The sequence below is a fragment of the Carassius auratus genome, chromosome 22 (assembly GCF_003368295.1).
Source record: "Carassius auratus strain Wakin chromosome 22, ASM336829v1, whole genome shotgun sequence".
Taxonomy (NCBI): domain Eukaryota; kingdom Metazoa; phylum Chordata; class Actinopteri; order Cypriniformes; family Cyprinidae; genus Carassius; species Carassius auratus.
This window is the reverse complement of record NC_039264.1, coordinates 22,505,640-22,525,462: the sequence shown is the minus strand read 5'-3', so window position 1 is coordinate 22,525,462 and position 19,823 is coordinate 22,505,640. Positions and strand designations below refer to the sequence as shown.

The following is a 19,823-nucleotide window of genomic DNA, read 5'->3' as shown; positions in this document are numbered from 1 at the left end:
GACAAAAGTATTAGCACACCCATTCTTTGGGACAGAAAAAGGCACTTCCAAAACTGTTGCAACAGAGATGGAAATAAACATTTTTTATACATGATTTATGTTTTCATCTTTGTTGCCACAGTTTTGGAAGTGCCTTTCTCTGTTCCAAAGAAGGGGTGTGCCAATACTTTTGTTTATATAGTGTCTGAACAAGTCGTTGTTGACGTTTTTGGCTCAAGGTCAGCATTTAAAGTCACACCAGTCCAACTTAAAACTATTTTAGTATCATTGAGGTACTATTATAGTTTTTATGAATACTGTACATTAGTTTTATTGGTCACACTTTATTTGAAGGTCAAATCCTCGCCATTAACAAACCATTAACCAACTTCAATTTTTTTTTAAATAATAATGAATTCAAAATGACTTGTACTGCAAATTAAATGAATGAAACTTTAACGCAGCAATTGAACTTAGTTTTTAAAGTTGAAGTAGGTAGATGTTTTTAAACCGTATATGTCTATATAGTTTTTATTTCAATTTTTAGTTATTGTTTTACATCAAGTACATGAGAAACTTTGCCTTTTCAGTTAGCTGAAATAAAAAAAAGTATTTTGTTTTTGATTTTATTTCAAGTAAATAAAAATTTGACTTGTTTTATATTTAGTTTCAATTTTAGTTTTAGTTAACTATAAAAACCCTTTCTTCACTGACAGCAATTCAAAATCAGCTATATATATATATATATATATATATATATATATATATATATATATATATATTCTTAGATGAGGGCTTTTAAAATTGTTAATATGCCTGAAATTGCTATATATATAACAGCTGTATGCAAGTCTTTGTATATTGTTACTATTTTTTTAAATAAATTAATATGCAAAAAATACACAGTTCTGAAACGGACGGGTTCTGTTCCACTTTCAGCTGTAGCTCCATCCGTATCAGACCAGACTGTCTGATCCCTGATGTGACAGCCTCCATTACCCGTCTGCTTAAATCCCTTCCCACTCTGAGTGCCCACACACACACACACACACACACACACACACACTCGCTCATCCCTCTAGGCACTGTGAGGTCAGGCAGCAGCATCGCTAGAGGGTTGTAAGCACACAGGATCATGGGATTGTTAGGGGGGTTCAGACTTAACACACGTCTGTGTGGGCAAGCAGGTTTGGCAAGCGCACACACGTGGGTGGTTTTGTGTAAGACAGAAAGAGGGAGCGAGAGAAGAAAGAGAAAGGGAAATAATGGGTACCATTCAGATTTTTGTGCACTAGTGAACAGAGAATAGGGGAGGTCACTTCACTTTGTCAGTCTCACAAAACCAGTCACGAATGGCCAGGTCATATTTCACCTCAAAATCATTCAACAAAAAACTATATTTAGCGATATATATATATATATATAGGATTAATAAGTGGATAATTTAGTTGCATGTCAATTGAGAACATTTTGTCAACCAAATTTGTGTTACTATAATGCAAATTTAAACAAAAGAAAGATAAGGCATGTTAAGTTAACGTGCTAATTAAGTGTGAATGATTATAAAATAATATTATGCTATTATAATTATTAAAAGGTTTTATTTATTAATTATTATTAATTAATTATATTTTAGTCTTAAATTCGTTTAATTGAATAAATAAATAAGTAGCTATTCATTTCACATGCTTAATTAAAATTGATTCATTATTTGAATATAATGTAGCATCTTTTAATATTGGTTAAATCACTAATGGGACAAAATATGTCATACAAATAAAAAGGTTAGGCCTATCCATTTAACATGGTAATTTAGTCTGATTAATTATTTAAGAAATGATTATAGTGTTATAAATATGTAATATAATGTATTAAATTATCTTTATCTGATTTTCTGAGAAAATCTTTGTTAAACACACTAATCTGTTTAATTAATCTGCATAAGTCATTTGATTAAGTTTTTTAATTGTTAGTGTTTAGTTTGAAGGCATCACGGCATTCTTTGCATTAACCACATTTCATCCTAAATTCTCATTACCATAATGGAAAGAAATGTTATAGAGTTTTATATATATATATATATATTTATTTATTTATACATATATATACATAGATATATACGTATATATGTATATATATATATATATATATATATATATATATATATATATATATATATATATAGGATTTTATTTTTTACATGCATTCTTTTTTTCTCTTTTTTGTGTGAGATTCACCCACTTACTTTTCAGGAGAAAAGTGAAACCCATCCATCTCTCTTTTAATTTTTTATTTCTTTTGCTCTACCTCACACACACACACACACACCTATGTGTTCACCCACACATGCAGTGTGCTGTGATGGGACCGTACATCAGCCCACAGAGACGCACACACACACACACACAAGCTGGAGCTGGGCTCTTAAAGGGACAGGCTCGCACACATGCCGCTGCTTCACCCTCCATCAGAACCACAGCAACACGACAAGAAGACTGTGGCTTCCTCTGCTAAATCTTGACTGATATTTACATCTGGATAAGAAAAGTAACTTGCACTGAATCTTACAAGAAACATCCTTAGCAATGCTCCTGCATGAAAAATAACTTGACATGTATGTAAAATTATTTATTTCTAATTATATTAAAGATATAAAATAAGGCTAGAAGTAGCATTATGAAATGTGTGTAACATAAAGGAAAGCCGGTCCTTGCCTCGTCACAGGAACAACAACAGTAACTCTGTCACCCGGGGCTGTGGACTGAATCCCTGTGTTTAGACGCATGGTCTCTCTTAAAGATCCTCATTTAAGCGCATTATTCCACAGCAATAAATAACATCTGTCAGACTTGTGAGGGGCCGAGTGAAGGAGTGTGAAAGATCAGAGGGCTGCCGTGAGTCAGGCTTGAGTCAGTTCTGTGGGTGTTTTGGGTTGTCTTTCCTCTCTGGGGGCCTCACACGCCAGACCCGCCGTTCTCATGGATCCACAGCTTCCAGTTTTCACTCAGAAACAGCGCTTGGATACTATTAGGTTTGCCTAATATCCTAAACCTCTCTGTTTAACGCACTAATTTATTGTGAGGAGATGTTTAAAATGATATTATAAAATTAAAAACACTTTGCTTAAATTTGAAAAACGTAAAGAAAACAGGTGGTATAGCGATATAATGTAATTTATCTAAATTTAAGACATTAATTTAATGTGATTTTTTTATTATAAATATAAAATGCAATTTAAATTTGTGAATTTATATTATAATGCAATTAATTTGCAATGAATGTATGTATTTTATATTATAAAGTAATTAATTTATACATGCATTAACACATAAGATAAATTATTTCTAAAAAAAAAAAACATTTTAAATATTGTTCAGTTTTACAAATGGCTTTTAAGTGGCTATACAGAATAAAGTTATATATAATAAAAAAACATATTTTGAAAAATGCTTGTAACCAAATAGTTGACGGTAGCCATTGACTTCCATAGTATTTTTTTCCTCATTGTGGAAGTCAATGGCTACCGTCAACTGTGCTCAACAGCAGAAACTCGTACAGTTTGTGAACAACTTGTGTGGAGCAATAAATGATGACAGAATATTCATTTCAAAAAAAAAATATTGTCAGAGATGAACATTTTGAGTAAAGAATGGCTTAAATTTCCCGTTAATAAGAATTTAGATTCATTTTTAAGAAGATTATGGCTAAATACCCAGCTAAACGTGTGTCTATTAAGAATTATGGTCAAATTTGGGTGCCCATATCAACAATGAGTTTAAAAACACACCCAAAAACAATAATTCAGGAAAGCTGAAGGACTCTGAAGCACGTTTAGCATTTCGCTCGAGATCCAGCTGCATGACGAGACACTAAAGTCGTTTCTGCCATGAGATGTTCCATAGTCTCATGGAAATCACATTTTTGGACGTGTCAGTTCTCATTAAGTGTTATAATTTGAATATTTACAGTAAAATTTCAAGAATGGTGAAACATCAGCAAGCATGAACACTAAACACTAGCGATTACAGAGAGCATATAATCATACTTTATGCCTTGGTTCACCCGCTGATGTCATTAGTCCAGTCATGCTCTTTTAGCAAATGAGACTTTATGAAGATGATAAAACGGAGAGGCATAACTTTCAGATGATGTATTAGACTCTTATTTGCTTTTTATTGGAAATGATTCACCAATTGTGTTGGCCACAATATCCTATGTATGTTCCTGAAACGTACAATGTGCAGGAAGTACAAGCATTCAGACAAACCCTATTTGACTCTTTCCATATGTTTGTAACCATAAAGCTTTATTATGAGTCCCAGGGCTAATGATACATAGTCTTGTTGCTCAATTTCCAATATTTTACTCCTAAAACCCAAAGTACTTATGCTAGCCTATATGTACTTGTAGGCCTACACTAGTCTATGTAAAAAACTAAAATATACTTTGGGTTTAATTAGAGGACATGTTTTGTTTTATAAGAACTGGGAAAAAAAACCAAAATAGGCATAAATTCTTTCGAAAGATGTTTCTATTTAAATCTCTGACTTTGCTACATTGGCATATTTAAGAACAGTTAGAGACACTGTGGAGATCTGGATTTGGACAAGACACTTGTCTATAGGAAAAATCTCTTAATAAAAAAAAATATAGTAATCTTTTGTCGTTACTTCCATTAAAGTATATTGGTAAGAACAAAACTTGTGACCATAGTTGCTTTTTGGAAATGCACCCCAGATTAAGGTCTGTTGTTCACTATAGTCTAGTAATATGTGATAAAGTAAACTAAAGAAAAGTCAATCACTAATGTAAAATTAAAACAAATTACTTGAAAACACAACAATCAAGAAGAAATATTTTTGTTTGTTTATTTGCATATTAATGTGACCATTTACTGACATCCGAGAACTGTTAAAGGGTTAGTTCATCCAGAAATGAAAATTATGTCATTAACGACTCACCCTCATGTCATTCCGTAAGACCTCCGTTCATCTTCGGAACACAGTTTAAGATATTTTAGATTTAGTCCGAGAGCTTTCTGTGATAATTTTTTTAATTATTATTGTACATAATTTTAATTTTTGGGTGAACTAACCCTTTAACATGCCAGTGTGCATATGTAATCCATAAAAAAGTAATGGCGTTCTAATTATTTTAAAGTGTAACATAATCTTATTTCAAGAAGGTTACTCAATATTTGGAATCCGATTACAGCTCAAATACAGCTCTTAAAAAGGTGTCCTGTTCCTTTAAATATTGTGTGTAGTATGCACACAAACACAATCCAAATGACAAAAAAAGATATCACATAGCAATACTACAAACCAAACCGCATCATTTTTCAAATTATCAAACAAACCATCAATTTATATGACTGGACAAACAAAAACATTTAGCAATAAAACGCTTCAGATTCCCAATCTCGGAACACAAGCGTAAATTCTTACTTTTAAAAAACCTCAAAGTCATACACGAAGGCCCGAGGCAATGTTAGCGTCTTTCCCATGCGCCTAGTAAACGCTGAAGAGAGTGTGCGTTCCCCTTTAAGAGGCCCCCACCGTTCCCAACGCGGCGGGAGGCAGAGCGCAGTCCTGGAACAGCGCGAGAGAGGGAAAAAAAATCACCAGCGACCTGTTTCAAGTCCCCCCAATAGAAACTGTGCCTGATTTGTGGCCAATGTTGGAGATGTAAAAAAAAAAAAAAAAAAAAAAAAAAAGAGAGGAGGAGGAGGAGGAGGGGAGAGAGAGGAGGAGGAGGAGGAGGAGAAGGAGGGGGGAGGGAAAACACTAAAGGGGGTAGCTATGGAGATAGAACGTTTTCCTGGCTGCTTTCTTTGACAGGTGTTGAGTGGGGTAAAAGTCTTAAAACAGAATCCAGCATGTACGCCAAAGGTAAAGGAGCTGTCGTCCCTTCTGATAGTCAAGCGAGAGAAAAGTAAGTGAATCGCGCGCGCTTTAAAGAGTCTCGCCTTGCTTATCACGGACTCGCAACTTTCTAAAACTGTGCGTGCTATTGTTTGAAGGTGTATTTAGTGCGAACTTGCGCTCCGGAGTGATCGTCCCCGAGTCTTCTTAACTTTACAGCCGCTTGGAGCACTTTAACGCGTTGAGCCGGCCGTGCGTTTTCGATTTTATTGAAGTTTTGGTGCGCACGTGAACGCTTGAGCCGTCCATCGCATCCAGTCCGAGTGATGTTGCATGCTCGCATCTCTCATTTTGTAGCTTGTGCGTCTTTTGCATGAATATTGCACGCCGTGCATCTGTTGTTTACGAGTTACACTGCTGGATAAACGCATCCGAGCCCTTTCATTACAGTTTTCGGACCTGTATTAAAGTTGTGGAGGTGTTTGGTAGCCGTTCGTGTCTATTTGATCTGGTTTATTTCTTATTTAATGCTATTTTGCATCTCATCGCGTGTGTATATGCATGTTTTTGCTTTAAAGCGAACTAAAAAATAAGTTATTTGAGCAATTCCGACAAATTAATGCGTACATGTTCCCGGTGTTTTGTGGTTTGTTGCAGTGCAAAGTACCGGTTTTTATGAACACTCGTGGTGCTTCAAGTTTTGCTGACTTTTCCATACTCCGAATTGTAATATTTTATGGTAATACATCACCATGTGATCTGTCCACTGTTGTGTACAATCTGTTGCCATAGAAGCAACCTTACAAATCTTAAATGTAAGCTGTATTATTCATAAATCTTGTCATATGGGGTCGAAGGTTACCGTGTCAGACTTGGAGACTGATAGGACGTTTATTATGGCAGTCTGAGATGATTTGCAGCTGTTTTGGAGATCTAACATGCTTCGAAAGAAAGAATGTAAGGAGATATTGGTAGTCATAGTTAAACTGAATGAGAAGATGATGTAAAGAAGATCAGAATCCAAGAGAAGTTGCTTACAAGAGATTTTTTTTAAGTTATTTCATCATTCAAGCGTTGTTATTTACTTCAAAACCACTCCTTTCAATGCTTTCTGATTGTTTTTGCATGAAAAGCTAACCAAAAGTTTGCGCTGTACCAGGTGTATGCAAAAGTTGCATATAAACTAGGTGTTTTTTTCCCAAGAAACGTGCAAGTAAGGGTTTAAAATGATCATTTTGACTCTTAAACTGCTAAACATGAAGTGGTGTGTTGCTCACACAGGTTATGTGAGGATGTAGACGGCTCCTCAAGTGTTGGTTAACACCGCAGGTTTCCGTTTCATTTGTTCTGTCATTGGTGGTTAATAAATTTATCAGCACTAGTCGAGCAAAAGTGGCATGAAACTTCTCAAGGAACTGATTTAGGATGTACTAACGAAGTTTAAACATCATTCATCGGCGTCCTTGGCAGGTTCGCTTGGAGAAACCACTTAAAAAAAAGTGAACTTGGAGGACTCCACGAATCAATAATGTCAAGTTTATTGCAGCATTGTTGACTATGATTAGTTTTGAACGGATTTCAAAGCTCGAGTTCATCAGAGTTTAGCATCCACAGGTTCGATCTAATTCCGCGGATCAGTTGGAACGCCACGAGAAATTGCGTGGCGTGTTTTTTGTAGTCGAAATGAATGAAAACCGATTCTGATCTAGGTCTCCATCTCGTTTCCCCCCCAACATCTTGAGCACTCCTCTGGCTTCCCTGAGTTTATTGGTGTGTCTGAGAGGCAGCGAGTAGGTCTGAATGCATGGTTTTGATTTCATCCAGATGGTTCAGCCTCCTTCATAGAGGTGTTTTCAGCCACATATAAAGGGAATCAAGCATGCACCCAGAAACAGGACGTTGTTCTTATGAAGAGCGTCTGATTTGCTCTGTTTTGAATAAACGTTGCTCTCAGACGTGGATGGGAATCAATTAATTTTCCATCTTCGATAGCTGGATGTATGGCTTTCTAAGTTTACTTTGAAGAGAGATGTTCTCTGTAATTATTTAGGGGCATATTTAATGATCTAACGCGGAAATGTCTGTTTTGTGCGTGCGTGTTTGGAAATCTTTTCTAAAAGAGCGCTCGCTCGGCTTTCATCAGAATAATTGAGATGGATTGCCTCATGAAAGTTTATCAACATTTTTTATTTAGCACTATTGCTTTGCTGAATTTTTCTGTCAATCTTCGGTTATTATGAATGAAAGATCGGCTAAGTTGGGTCAAAAAGTACAAGGATGTGGAACAAGGCCACACCAACAATATTAGGACAGCACTTCTCATGATGTCAGTGGAATGTCAGGCCACTTGTGATTGGTTGCAAATCATTTATTGATTAAAGTCCATTGGGTTGCACATTTTGCCCAAAAGTTGCATATAAGTCACTTATGTTCAATAGTTTTTTTTTTTTCTGCTAAATTTCTGGTTTAATGCTTCCAACAGAATATTTGATCAAAACAGTAGGGATGCATTTTAAGTTAAAAGTGCTAGGCTATATTCCTTTATTGTTTACTTTTTATTTTTGTATATTTGCTTTTATATTACAATTTTTTCATCATGTAACAGTCACTTATTGTTTAATTTCAATAATAATTTATAACATTGTAAATTGTAATCTTTAGAAAATCTCAAAATATTTGTAATAATAGCTATTTCTTAGAATTGTCATGCCCAAGTTTGCCTAAAAGCATTGTTTTTAGAGTCTATTATTAATTTATTTAAATGCAAAATTCTATAAAATGTAATATTATCCATTTATTGACCAATAAATAATTTCCATCTTATTGGTATCGGCCAAAATTATAAAATTGGTGCATCCCTACAATTCAGCAATTTTGCAAATGCCAGCATGGTTGCCTTCTTGACATTCACTCAAGAAATTTAATTTTAACTCCAAAATTGCTAGTACATTTTCTAATTAATTACAAAGAAACAGCAAATAATACATTGAATTAAATTGAAAATTTTAAGGATAAACATTGAAATTGTATTTCTTATGAAACATACTCCAGTAATCTTTGTTTTTGTTTACAACTTTAGAAATTGTATTTTCTTTTACAGTGTGCCATCTTCCTCAATAAAGTACTCCAGATGAAAGAAAATGTGTAAAACAGGTTTCTGATTAGCTTTTTTTTTTGTGCCAAAGTTGGGTCCTGAGGTGAAACTAAAGACTCCCTGATGCCTTAAAACTCCACTTCTAAACTTCAGCCACCTTTTTCAGCTCTCCTCACATGCTGTTCGTCTTCACACGAGACCCTGCAGCTAAATTATTGAAATGGAGACCGCAAAGTTCATTTGTTAACTGTCTGCGCTTAAGCTAGCTAAACTTGGCTCTGCCTCTTTCATGTATAAACGGAGCCTTGACTGGGAGCCTCGGGCGAGATGTCAAGGTTAAGTCAGGAGAGCTCATCATGATGAGACTGGACACACAGCGAGCCGCCATGCCTGAATGGCAGAGCAAAAGCAGAACCTCGTCAGATATGCCTGTCCATCATTGCTGTATCGACATCCACGCAGCCGTTCGTTCGCCGCTGTCAAGGTCTAAATTATCCCTGCTGCGCGGCTCTCACAAGCAGGCGTGTGAAAACGATAGCCCTCGACTGGTCTTACGGAGTCATTAATCTAAATATTAAGTCAATAGGTCCGCCTTCCTATTGCACCCCGAGCTGTTGTATTGCATGAGGATTAGTCGAACGCACACTGAGCTTCTCAGCCTGTTGATCCTCCACCTGCGGTCTCGCTATTAGTCGAAATACTGATATGTTCCTCTGTCAGTATGACAAAAAGCGTTCCCCGAAGCCCACTGTAGATGAAGTCCTTCTCAATAATGCATCAGGCAGAAAGCAGGAACCCATCAACAACCTGCAGAAGCTCCCCAGATCATCCAGGGCTGACGATGAAAATTTCATCCGGCCACTCGTGGGAATCTTCGTTTGATCCATCTCAATGCCAGTTGGGTTCATACGAGCTGACTTGCGCTGTCGAGTACATGCCACTGTCTAGAGGTCAGGTGTTCAATAAACCAATTAATGTAGGGCTTTGCATGCAAACGACATCTTCGAAATTGGCCAGCCAGTGCAATGCCTGACAAAATAGTTGACTAGTCTTAAAGTCCATTCACACCAAGAAGATAAATTCTGGTTTTAAAGGGGTCATATTGTGTGATTTCAAATTTTCCTTTCTCTTTGTAGTGTTAAAAGCTCTTGGTGCATAAAGAAGATCTGTAAAGTTTCAATGACTAAAGAATCCAATCCAAAGAGATATTCTTCATCAAAGTTAAGATTCTGCCACGCCCTCCTAAAATGGCTCTTTCTAACACACCCTACATTTCAATTCAATATGTGGAAATATTTGCGTATTGCCACCCAAATGTTAATGCTAAGAAAGAAGGCATGGTTTCAGTAACACAGTTAGTGTTGAAGCAGCCATGTCCGGGAGATGCTATGTGTATCTAGGCGAAAGCAAAATCATTTTATTTGGCCTTCTGAAAGTAGATGCATTTAGTTTCAAATTTTATGGACCATTGTTTCGTAAACCTAGGAGAGGAGGTCATTCTGACTTGCAACAAACAATCTGGTGATTCTGAATCAGCTACTGGAAGAATGTTTTATTACTAGTTTAAGTATTTGCTATTGACTGCTCAAATGTGGAGTTTATTCTGAATCAGCTACTGGAAGAATGTTTTATTATTAGTTTAAGTATTTGCTATTGACTGTTCAAATGTGGAGTTTTGCACATCCCATTTGTGAAAGTGACATTCAGCCAAGTATGGCGACCCATACTCAGAATTTGTGCTCTGCATTTAACCCATCCGAAGTGCACACACACAGAGCAGTGAACACACACCCGGAGCAGTGGGCAGCCATTTATGCTGCGGTGCCCGGGGAGCAGTTGGGGGTTCGATGCCTTGCTCAAGGGCACCTAAGTCGTGGTATTGAAGGTGGAGAGAGAACTGTACATGCACTCCCCCCACCCACAATTCCGTCCGGCCCGAGAATAGAACTCAGAACCTTTCGATTGCTAGTCTGACTCTCTAACCATTAGGCTACGACTTCCCCCAGTGAGAGAGAGTCACCGTCTTAATCGTCCGTGGCTTGTGTACTGCAAACACATATGAGCTTCATCACTGTGTGTGTCACGTGACTCTGTTCCCTTTTCGACTTAAACTGAAGGACATTATTAACTGTCTTTCCGTTTATTTAGAAAGATGAAGCTCGTGATTATGGAAAGGGGCGTTACATTTCCGACGAGTGCTTGCAGTGATCAGCCAATTACAATGCACTGGGTCAGTTGACCAATCAGAGCACACTGCTTGTGTCGAAGGAAGGACTTTGTAGAAACAACGAATTTGAGAGAGGCAGAGTATAGAGGACCTACACTAATGTACAGTATTTGAAAAATAATGTTTTTTGAACATTAAAGAATGTCAACATATTCTGTTACAGCAAATACTTTAAAAAAGCATCTTATGACCCCTTTAAAAAGTGTTCCAATTCTATGAGAATAGAGAAGTTCACACTACAACTATAATGATAGCAGCGTTGAGGAACAATATTGTTGGAACAACTTTCAGAATTATTTTTTCTAGCTGATGAAAAACATTGACGGACAATCAGAATCCACTCGACTTTAAAAAAACTTAAGCAATTAGTATGGCAGATAGCAAAACTGTGGCGTGCTTATAGTAAACAAAACATTATGTTCTGATTGCGTGGACACTAATATAGTTATCGTCATGGTTATCGTAATTAAATACCTGGAGCATTTAAAGTGGCAACTGAAAAAAACTGCAGCATGCACTTATAATAAATACTGTTAATTGTCTGTGGATGTCGACGTTAAAAAAAGTAAATATTTAATGCAGCAAGTGACAAAACCACAGTGCACGCTTGTAATAAACAGACTGTTATCGTCCGTTGGTGTGGAAGCTAATTTAGTTCTAGATGTAATTATCGTATCGTTATCTTAAAAAGCTTGAGCATTTAAAGGGATACTCCACCCCCCAAAAATTGTTTTGTCATTTAATCTCTTACCCCCATGTCCAAATTTTCAATTTGGGGCTGAGTATCCCTTTAATGGAGTACCGTAGTTAACTTTCTCTCTTCATTTGAAAATAAATTAAGGTTGTTGAGGAAAACATTCCAGGATTTTTCTCCATATTTGGTCTTCAACAGGTATCAACGGGTTGAAGGTCCAAAGTGCAGTTTCAAAGGGCTCTACACGATCCCAGCCAAGGAATAAAGGTCTTATCTAGTGAAATGATCAGTAATTTCCCTAGACAAATAAAAACAATAGGCTACTTTTTAACCACAAATGCTTATCTTGCACTAGCTCTGCGATGTGCATGCGTGTCTTCACACATTGCGTAATCACATTGGAAAAGTTACTCATGGTTAGTTCTTTGTCTGTGTATTTGTGTTAAAAAAAAGTAGGTTTGGCCAAAAATTCAAATGTTCTCCTCCACCTTCAAAATCATCCAACATTGTTGTTCTGCCTTATTTTGTAATGGGCATTTGACTTTCGTTGCACTTTTACTTTATAAACAGTGGGTTGGTACTTCCGTTATCGGTATGGTTATCATTTTTAAAAAGCTCAACCATTTAAAACCGCAGACAACAAAACTGTAGTGTGCACTTACATTAGACAACATTATTGACTGTTGATGTGAACGCAATTATAGTTGTCGTTATAGTTAAAGTTCTTAAAAAGCTGGAGCATTTAAAGCGACAGGCAACAAAACTGCATTGCGCACTTATAATAAAGACTGTTATCGTCTGTTGATGTGAACGCAATTCTAGTTACAATATAAGTATTGTTCTTGAAAAGCTTGAGCAGTTAAAAAAAACTGGTGACAAAACTGCAGCATGTGCTTAGAATAAAATATTATTGTCCATTGATGTTGATCATATAGTTATATAGTTATCATTCTTGGTGTGAATGGGCTTTTAACTGGGGAAACCGATGGGATGCTCATTTAAGATGGATTTTGTGTGACAGATTGAGTTTTTTGACTCTGGCGACTAAATGTTAAAAAAAGAGTTGATGTAATCACCCAAAAAGATTGCAAAAAATCTCGGAATTAATAAAAGATTTTGCTCATTTCATCTAGGTGTTTTCTTCCAAGTTGAGGAAGTCCATCATTTTAAGAATGACGTGAATGGGTGGGCGATAATGGTCTTCTGAGGTCAGACTGTCAGGCAGTTGATGGATGTGGGTGTTCGTGAACTTATCACATCACTGGTTGCTTCTTGTCACATTGCCGGAAGAACCTGTGCAAATGTTCTGTTTTTTTGAGAAAATGAAGTGTGACATCAGTTCCGCACCAATTTCCATTTTTCTAAATGTTAAAAATGAGCGTTATTAAATTAGAAGCAAAACTCTGAGATCTTTCCCTGCATTGCACAAAAGTACAACTTTGTTGACAGCTGTATATACTTGAGGGGAGCTCCTTAAATGAGTACGTCTGATGAAACACCGAGAAATAATTCAGACGTTTGAGGGGAAAATGAGTTCTTGGTATTTGATCCTTGAATCCGTTCTTCTTCTCTTTAAACAATATTGGGGAGTGTTCAGTGTGGATACATAATGCATTTTTGTTAGGGCTGTCAATTTTAATTTTTTAAAAAATTAAATTAGTTACAGAAATTAATCGGATCAATATTTGCTGAAATATATTAAGACATTTACACTTGATTGCATTTAGATTATTTTAATGTGCATTACAAAGTGGCTCTTAGAAACATTGATTTCATTACTCTGATGGTTGGAAAACTCCAAATTAATTTATGATTTCAAGTAATTATGAGATTTTTTTCAGGGGGTTATTTTTGTAATTTATGTTTATTTAACTAAATCACATTATTTATTTATTTTTAATAGACTAACTGCACCAGATTACTTAATTTAGTCTTGATTAATTATTGGTTTAATAAAGGCTACTTTCAATTTAGCTGCCACATTTCAAAATGTGCTGTGAGGAATCCATGTTTTGAGTCTATGCATGTTCTTTACTGATATTTACTTCAATAATTAAAAATTAAACCAGTTAAAAATGAAAAATTTGAGTTTATTTAATTAAAAATACATATTTACCAGCCAGGCAATATAGTATTATTTTTGTTAATTTGTATGCTAATATTTATATGCAAATACAAGCATACTAACATTCAAAATCTATATGTTTTTCAATTTTAATAGATTTTACCCTACTGTCATATGAGCACCCAATCAGTATATTTTTGAAGTAACAAGAAACAACATTTCTTATTATTCTCAATGTTGAAAAAACTTGCTGCTTAATAATTTAATTTATTTTTTTGTGGCAACCATATTTTTTTTTTCAGGATTTATCAGTGAATGGAATATTCAACATAACTGGCCACAAACCTTTGAATGGTTGTGTGTATATTTGTTGTGGTATCAATCGGTGTAAATGAATTGGACTATTGATATTGACTTCATAAACCTATATATATATATATATTTTTTTTTTTCTTCATTTCCAAGAATGCTTTGCGACTAAGCACCTGTGAGGTTTCAACATGCACCAAAGTTAATTGTTGCAGTGTGTTTGCTTGTCCATCTAGTATGGGAGAGCCTGTGGAACTGCATTTTTCTCACTTGGAGTTTGGGAACAACCCAAAACAGACAATATATTGAACTGACTGAGATTTTAAAATGCCTTTTTCCTCTTTTGTCTTGCAGGTTAGCTTTATACGTGTATGAGTATTTGCTGCATGTTGGCGCACAGAAATCGGCACAGACCTTCCTGTCAGAGGTAAGCGGTCTTGCACAATCTACTTCTCCAAGCAAACAGTTGTTATTGTCTACTCAGAAAAAACGAATATTAACTCAAGCCAAGTTTGAGGCCAGAAGTTAATACTTTTTGGTTGAGACTCGATTTGTTGTACGTTTTATTCATATTGATTAATCAATTCCAATTGCTTTTTGCAAGTTACTTTTTGTAATATAGAGAGAATTTAGTTTCTCATTACAACACTGTAAAACTCTGATATCTGATATCGTTTCTCCAAAGTGTTCTGCATTTATCTGCTAAAACAGTCCAAGGTCTTGATCAATAAATGGAAGTGTCATTGCTATGATATTACATAATGTGTCACCAGTGTTTCTAAAAATCAGTTTGAGTGCCACTGAGGGGGCGCAATCACAGCATTAACGTTTGTGCTGCTACTACTAGCATGGTAAAGTGGATTGTCGTTACAGGTTTGTGAAGCGGTGGAGCTTCTGCTGTAGACGTGTCAGTGCTGTTTTCACTATATGAATGTTATGTAGAGCTTGAGTACACTACATGTCTGGAGTGGAGGTGATGCCACCACTTGTGTTTAGAACCGCTCTCAAACACAACTGCGTGTTAAAAGTCTGATTTAACGTTGGCCTTGGTGGGAATAGGTGAAATTGGTTTGTAACATAGCCTGCTCTTGATCTCCTGATCTGCTGTAATGCTCTCTTTAAAGGCCGATCAAAGAGTTGGTTTGGTTTGTCGTCTTTGTAGAACATCTTTAAAAGTTTGTTAGCTTATACTTGAATGAATGAGGAAGCCAGTTTATGTGGAACTTGATTTAGTTGCATTTTTGAAGATTTTGCCAACTTGCGGGCTTGAAATCATCCCATAATGCTTTAATTGTGCTTTGTTGAAGTCATTCATAGTTGTTATAGGGCCCTGTGAAATCTTTTTTTTTTTTTTTTTTTTAAGTTCTGTTTGAATTGTTTCCAAATTGCATTTTTACCATTTTAGTTCTTTTGGATTTAGTTTTTTTGTTTTAATTTGTGTAGGCCCTATTTTAATGGTTAAATAAAATTGTATTAATCACAAAGCATGTCTAATTAATTGAAATCCTTAAAATGACAATATTAAACAGCAGTTTATTTAACGATTAACAAAAAATAAAATTAAGGCCCTATGAATTGTTTTGCTCAAATTCTGTTTTTTTTTTCTCAAATTTTATTTTCCATAAATTTTATGTAGGCCTTTTCCATTGTAATGGTTTAATTTAAATATTAATAATCAAAGCATCTCTAATTAATTAAGGGATATATAATTTTATATATATATATATATATATATATATATATATATATATATATATATATATATATATATATATATATATATATATATATATATATATATATATTTTTTTTTTTTTTTTCTGCTAAATTTGGTAAATAATTTTTATGGTGGAAATGTCTTTATAAAAATAATGTTTTAATCATAATTTTATTAGTAGTAGTAGTACTATCATTACATTAAGTAGTCTTTCTGTCACAGTTTCTTCAAGTTAAACCAAACTTTTATTTTGGTGGGTTGTTGTGAAGTCCTTTTAAGTTTCTGATTGAATATGATATGACAATAGTTTTTCTCAAATGGAATGGTAAAATGCTTATGAAGTGACTCTCAAAGAGCAGTTGTGAAGATTGTATTTATGTGTTTATGTACTCCTATATTGAGGCGGCAGAGGCAGAAAAACACAGCGAGCGTCGCGTGGGCGACTTCAGTAAATGTGTAGCAAATGATACCGTGCATCTGCTCCGTGAATTTTAACGGGGACATGCAGAACATGCAGGATCCATATAGTACTTTTGCAACTTAGTATTCACAGACATTAGTCCATATTACATTTTGATTCAAGTGTACTGGCCTACTTTGTTGTATCCATTCAAAATTAGGCAAATTCCATAACATTTTGTGTTACACAGAAAATTAAGTTTTCATTACTGGATTCTACGATATGGGTGATATTACCAATGTTTTGGTTAACATGTGAGTGAGTAATTTATGACAGAAATTACATTTTAGGGTGAACTACCCCTTGAATGACAGTTGACTGCATGTTAAGTACTGTCCCTTTAAGAGCTGCACACATCTAATATACAGGCACACATTTGTTTTTCTCTCAACTGTTTACTTTCATTTTAGACATAACCAACTGAGACTCTATGTAAACCTTGTGTGTTTTGACAGTATAAGTGCAGAAGATAAGTTGGTTCAGTAATCAGTATGCGAATAAGTACAGTGTCCTGTGAGAGTAATTCTACAGCTGAGTTAACACTGATGTGAATGTATGTGACGTTGTACAGTATATTGAGAACTTCAACTGATGCACATGATACTACGATATTTCTTCAAAAGCAGATTGTGTAGATTTTTTTTTATTATCCATGATTAAAAATAATCATATCGCACACCTCTAGAAGCAGGTGATGTCCATTCAGCTTTTCAGGTTATAATTTAAAGGACTACAGGAGGCACTTTTGACAAGATTTTGTTTGTAGTTATAAAGATGTGTAAATGTTAATTGTTTGACATTATAAGACATTAATGAGATTGTGTAACTCCTCTTTAGTGCTTCAGGACCTTTACAGATTGTGAACTTTTTAAATGTTATCATCTATCTTATTGCATTTGCCGCGGTCCTCCGTTTCCTGCTGTGTCTGTTTATGCGGCTATCATTAAGCGCTCACAGTGGACTTCCAAAAGCGCCCTGTGTTTCTAAATGTTTTGTTCAGACAAAGTTTGACAAAGATAAAGCACTGTGCCAAAGTCTGGCCTTGTGCTTGTGAGAATCTCCAGGGATCTTGGTCAGACAGGTGAGATGTTGTTGTTCCTGAGTTTTAGCCAGAATACCAAGATAAGTGCTAAAAAGTACTGCCTTAATTTTTTACTTATTTATTAAATACCTGTGTACTACAGTACAATATCATAATTTCACACAAATTGCAGAACTTAAAAACACAATATGTTGAGTGAGATTCATAAAAAATGTAAACAAACATAACACTCCAAGTAAAATAGTGATGATCATTTACGAAAATAAAAACACTACTGAGCCATGAAAATATACTGCACTGTAATTTAAAATAAATACTATATCATAACTTGATCACTTATGTTAGTTCATAGTGCATGAACTAATATTAACATACAGCTTAATAAAAAAAAAATATTAGTAAATGATGAAAAAAAAATACTTGTGTAAAGTGTCCTGAAAGTGTTTTTGATAAATTGGTTGACTTCTGATTTTTATGATGAAATGTAATCATAATTGATGGTCAAATATTTTTGGGAAGAAGCTGGCCAGCTGGCCATCTTGGTTACATTTATTTAAAAGAAAAGTGTAGTTTTTATATTATTATTATTATTCATTGCAGGTTGTATCATAAGTCCTGTACATTGTTGAAATGAAAAGTAATATATTTGAGCATAAATTTACAAATTGAAAGTGTGTCATTATATTGAACTGTTGAACCCTACACTTAGACATCTTAAAATAATGCATTATACTGATGTTAAGTGCAAAGTATTTTATCGATCATTACTAAATCTATCGACAGTGATAGTTTAATTGCATTTTAATTGCCTGAGGATGTTAATTTGTTGCATTAGGTATTAGGACAACGAAATTTGGTTATCAATCCAACCCACTAACATAGTTTTAGAATGGTGAATATAGGTCGTATATTCATGCTAAATTAGACTGTACACCTTAAGTAAATATTAAAGAGTCAACAAGTAAACAGATGGCTGTGTTTACCAACGTTTCGGTGTTTTTGTAAAGGCAGTAGGGCGTCAAAGATGCGTGCCGTCGACAGTCGTCATTACCGCCGTTGTTATTTAATTAGGCGAACGCTCGTCAGATCTCGAGACCTTCGCGCAGGCACACTTGTACACCGCAGGGGAGGTCTTTCGGCCCAGGCAGGTACACAGCAGGAGGACGCACCTGTGCATTGAAGCTTAATGAGGGAGCAGTCACCTACTTGTTCCCTTTGCCACCTCACAATTACTGCTGAAATTCCCTCTACTTACACCTTGGACCTCAAGGGGCTACACAGCTCTGCACTGATCAGCACAAACACACACACACACACACACACACACTTTAAAACATTGTTAATCAGTCCCTTACATCAGGGAGACGCCGAATAATGCACATCAGCTTTTCGGGTGCATAGTTATGGACAGGGCATGTTATAAAATCGATATGTCTGCTTGGAAAAGTACCATCCGTTACAGTGGTAGGCTGAGTAGGTGTAATCTGTAAAGAGAGAGTGAACGTGACCTGATTTGGTGTGGAAATTGTAATGGAGCTTTTTAACTGTAGTTCATGCCTTGTGAACCTGGTCTATTCATACTTGACCTCTTTTCCTCCGTCTCTCTCTGTCTGTTTCTACCTTTTTAGATCCGATGGGAGAAGAATATCACATTAGGAGAGCCTCCTGGATTCCTGCACTCATGGTGGTGGTATGTATCGATCTTGTAACTCAAAACCCCCTAACATTCTCTGACGGTATGGCCATGCTAACTGTTAGCAGCAGTAGAGGAGCCTAAATGAACGCAGGGCCATTATTCTTGGAACTAGGTGTTTGTATGTTGCCATACAGCACTTAGTCTGTTTTATACACAGACGTTAGTGTAAAATGCTGTGGAAGGATTTGAAGATCTTAATGTATGACTCTTGTGTTGGTCTATTTCTCTGTGAACCTTAGCCAGGATAGAGGGCATTTTAATTTGAATTAATTACGTAAATTAAAATTAGGCTGTGAGGGGTCGACAGTACAGTCCTTTCAGTTAGATCTAATATTCACAGCCATGTTGGAAAAAAACAGGATTGTGTTTACAAGGCTTCTTAGCTTTCTTAAAAAGCAAGTTTCCCTTGGTCAGCCAAAAGAGAACCCAGACTCTGATCGTCAAAGGAGTAGTTCACTTCCAGAATGAAAATTTCCGGATCCTGATTTCCTCACCCCCATGTCATCCAAGATGATTTTTCTTCAGTCGAAAAGAAAGTAAGGTTTTTGAGGAAAACGTTCTGGGATTTTTTCTCCATATAGTGGACTTCAACAGGGACCAATGGGTTGAAGGTCCAAATTGCAGCTTCAAGGGGCTCTGTGCAATCCCAGCTGAGGAATAAGGGTCTTGTCCGGTG

The 19,823-nt window shown here is 35.6% G+C and overlaps 1 long non-coding RNA gene across 1 annotated transcript; it reads left to right on the top strand.

Annotated features, from left to right (window-relative positions):
- Positions 1-5,734: 5,734 nt before the first annotated feature.
- Positions 5,735-19,192, top strand: LOC113040042 (uncharacterized). Its single transcript, XR_003275141.1, has 3 exons — positions 5,735-5,913; positions 14,587-14,659; positions 19,080-19,192. It is a non-coding gene; the product is annotated as an uncharacterized LOC113040042 (long non-coding RNA).
- The last annotated feature ends 631 nt before the right edge of the window (positions 19,193-19,823 follow it).